The 4077-nt window shown below is 30.8% G+C and overlaps 1 long non-coding RNA gene across 1 annotated transcript; it reads left to right on the top strand.

Annotated features, from left to right (window-relative positions):
* Nucleotides 1–1645: 1645 nt before the first annotated feature.
* On the top strand, nucleotides 1646–2752 carry LOC121126060 (uncharacterized). Its single transcript, XR_005866808.2, has 2 exons — nucleotides 1646–1708; nucleotides 1881–2752. It is a non-coding gene; the product is annotated as an uncharacterized lncRNA (long non-coding RNA).
* Nucleotides 2753–4077: the final 1325 nt, after the last annotated feature.

Here is a 4077-nt window from a genome sequence, read left to right as displayed (position 1 = left end):
ATGTGCCTTTAGTCCCCTGTCTAGAATTACACGCCACTCATTATCCTCATCTCATAACAAGAGTATGGATATTCATCTATAAAATCAATTTGACGATGAATACATCAAGTCAGACTTTAACTTTGATCTCACAACGATGCTTATTGCTTATAATATAATCTTATCCATTGCTAATCATCTACGTTCAAAAAATTTATGGAGAAATACAAGGGTAAACATATTGGTTCCCGAGGAACCATCATTAAATTAATGGAGGATGTTGGTACTGATGTCATATATAGAAATACATATAAAATGTTTTGAGTCATCCACACCAAATGATGATCAAGTTATCAGTAAAAAGTATTTACGAATATCGAAATGGAACTCTGAATTTTGTACTATCTCACAGTAAGTATTCAATTTTTTTTAAATCTAACCATAAAATATGATTCTATTTTAGCTAAACATATCAAGAATTATGATACACAACTCAGTTAAGGGCAAAAACAACTGTTTAAATGGTCACAACAACGGGGTAGTAGCTTTGGATGGTTTGCAACTAGTTTGTCTGAGACTACTTACTTCGCTTTAAGACTTGGGTATGATAATTAGGTTTTCCAATATTACATAGTCAATAAATATTACTTTTTTATCACTAAAGGCTTAGCTATGGTTGATGGGCTCCAAGAAATGGTGTTCAGAAAACTCATAAAAGGCAAAAACAACTGTTTAAATGGTCACAACAACGAGGGTAGTTACATTGGGTGTTGCATTATAATTAACAATTGTGTATATCCATCATGATAATAGTATGTTGTTATATAAGCATACCTAAATAACGGGGAAAAATCTTTTTTGATGCTCTTAATAGGGAGTAATATCGCCGGACATTACTACATAATTAGCTTTTGCTCTAAATCTTTACGATTAATTTATTTATAAAAATTTTTTATTAGTATATTTATTGTCTAATTTTATGATTTTGACATTTACTTTATTATTAATAATTAGTTAGATCTCATCGGTAGAGATATATCTATCCTGTGCACAATTGTATATAGCAACTTCCACACGAAGAAGAGGGGTGATTATCTTTTTGATTAAACTCCACGTCTCGCTTGTGTATTGCAACCTAAAGTTATGACATATTTAACTGAATTCCGATGTCAGAACAAGAAAATATTATTTGGATCAATCTATTATTTCAATATTATGTACTTATAATTTATTATTATTAATAGTTATATGATTTTAATTGTTTAATTTTGTATATTTAACTTAAATGTTTAATGGTTTATTTTTTAGTATGTAGATTATATTTAATTAAAGTCTTCTTTTTTAAACTTTGAGCTTCAAATATATTTCAAATACTCTACTTTGTCGTTTCATTAGCTATTATTCTGAGAATAAGGTTCATAATGAATTACAATTTCATGGAGTGTGACGTTTTCAAATCTACTGTAACGGATAAAAACGTCGAAGTCAATTATACGTAGTATATCTTCATTAAACATTTTGCTAATAAATACATTAGTTATACCCTCAAAAATCATAATAAAGCAGGCAGATGATAATCACATCAGTATTTTAAACAATGATACCATATGTCTTTTTTCCCCCCTCCTCCTCGCACGCGTTTTTCTCTACAATATTATCAACTATGACTATGGAGTAATACTGTCAGTATGTGTGTTGATGCACTGTTGTGTAAAATTAAAGATGGGATGTATGTATGCTCTAATAAATTACTGTTTTGAGATTAGAAAAGGAAAACAGTTGGTAGATTTTCCTTTTTTTTCTTTCTTCTTTTTTCCTTCACTATTTATTACTATTTCTTGTGTACAACATCTCCCACTAATTAAGACCTTAGTAATATTGAGAATAATTAATTTTATTAGTCAACTGCTTTAAGAAAGTTCCCCCTCCACCTGGATTGCATTTAATCGGATCTCCATCTATCCATTTTCTCTCAGAGTTCATATTTTTCCATTTGGATATCCTAGCAACCCCCCATCTGATCCTCTCTCATCTTCTGCTCAAGGGATATGGTCTTTGTGTGCCTCATTTGATGGATCTTATCTTCTTTAATGGAAGGATAGTTCATTGTGAAGATGTCCTTTCCCTGTCAAGGACTGTAACAGTGACTTCTGATCTCATGAGTCATTACCTCTACGTTCATAAATACATAAATTCCTGCAAATCTTCTTCGGATTAGCCGTTTACTGTTTTAAGAACTAATGAGTTCTCATCGTCCATCCACTCCACCTTCATTGACTATAAGAAAAAATATTTACAAGAGTCCTTCAGTTTCCTTGATGTATATGACGCAGAAATAACTTATCTCAATCACAATTCCATTTATAAGGTGGAGTTTGTAATCTATATGGACACATGGTATAATTTTGTCTGTATTGCTAATACATATTCTATTCTGCTAATAAGTATATTTATTTATGTATAAAAATGTCTCATTTATTTTTGTATATGTATAGTGTCACTAATATTTGTTAAATTTATTTATTTTATTTGATATTAAGAAGTTCTATATCGTGTCATTTGTTCTTTTAAGTTTTCCTGGTTCTCTGCTTATGACTTCTAGTTATAATTAATATCATTTTTTTTTTAGTTGTATTTTTTTTAAAATTTACCCTATTAAACGTAATGATATTACAATTACGTTATAATACTTAAATAAATTATCGTAATAATGTTCACTATTTCAATGTAACGATAAATACGTCATAGTTCGTAATAATTAATATTTCTAAATGATACTTAGCTTCGTACATATTTAAATCAAGTAAATAATAATTATATTTGAAATATTGAAATTCCCTACTCATCGTGAATTGATCTCTTCCATGTTGCAATCTTTTTATCTCCTTTGCAAGAAAGAAGTCGAACCTCCTCTGTTGAGATTAAATTAGAAGTATCTTTCTTCAATTTCCTCTATCTGGCTTTGATCCTGTCTGATGGAAAACATATCTGAAGAGTTTTCGTATTTTCTTCTCATCAAAATACAAACACTGATTTTTGCAGTTGTAATTTAAGTTTGATTTACGAACAACTAAGAACAACTGCCTGAATGGTCTCAGAGGGGGTACTAGTTTCAAATTGTATGTAAGGTGTTTGTCCAACATCTGTTTCTTCGGTTCAACAATTGGAAATGCTCCATGGTTTCGAAACTGTAGATGTAAAATTTATTTTAAGATAATTTAAAGCCTTTTATGTGTATTTGAAGTATGATATGAGGAAGACAGATTTTATTTCTATTAATGATTTATTTCTGAGTAAAAATGTACATAATATTTTGTACATATATAAAAGTGAGGCAAAAAGGATTTTCTAAGGGAGTCTGGTTGGCGGTAGCTGACTTTGCTGAGGTAGCGACGTCACTGTTGCGGCATTTCAGATAATTTCATTGAAATTATCTGCACTAATTTGGATCTGGTAAGGAAGAAAAGTCATTATTTCGAAGTTCAAAGCGTGTGTGTGCCGTGTCCTGCTGTTCCAATCCAAGGGATGCCCATTATTTTGCATTTCCTCCGAAAAATTTGATGCAACAGCGTCTTTGAATCTCAGTCTGAAGAAGAAAAGATCCAATTAACATTAATAATGCCAAGATTTGTGATAGGCATTTTACATCCAATGATTTCGATCGGAATTTACAGGCTGAGCTTCTTTACTTAAAGCCCAGGAATAAATTAAAATGTGATGTTATCGCATACCTCCTTATTCCCTATGATTCTCCCAGTTCAGATGAACCCAAATCCTCCAGAGATATTTGTAAGGAAACTCGCGAAAGGAAAGAGCTGGTGTAATAACTATTGGAAGAAAGTAAGGTCTTGGAAACCAAAATGGACTTGGACATAATGTCCAAAGCATTTTTATTCATCTATAGGTACAACAATGAATCTCAGTATAGAATCATTCAAATAGTTAATTATTCAATGTTAGTAGATGATACAGCAAAAAAAAACAAAAAACTTTCTTTTGGTTGTGGTATGCATTTGGAAGAACATAAACATATGTCTTCTTTGAACGAAATGGAGTGGTTAGTTTCATCCATGAATGTGATGAGGGAATTTTAATCTC

This window comes from Lepeophtheirus salmonis, unplaced genomic scaffold, assembly GCF_016086655.4.
Source record: "Lepeophtheirus salmonis unplaced genomic scaffold, UVic_Lsal_1.4 unplaced_scaffold_1331_pilon, whole genome shotgun sequence".
Classification (NCBI taxonomy): Eukaryota; Metazoa; Arthropoda; class Copepoda; order Siphonostomatoida; family Caligidae; genus Lepeophtheirus; species Lepeophtheirus salmonis.
This window is presented reverse-complemented; position numbering and strand designations above follow the sequence as displayed.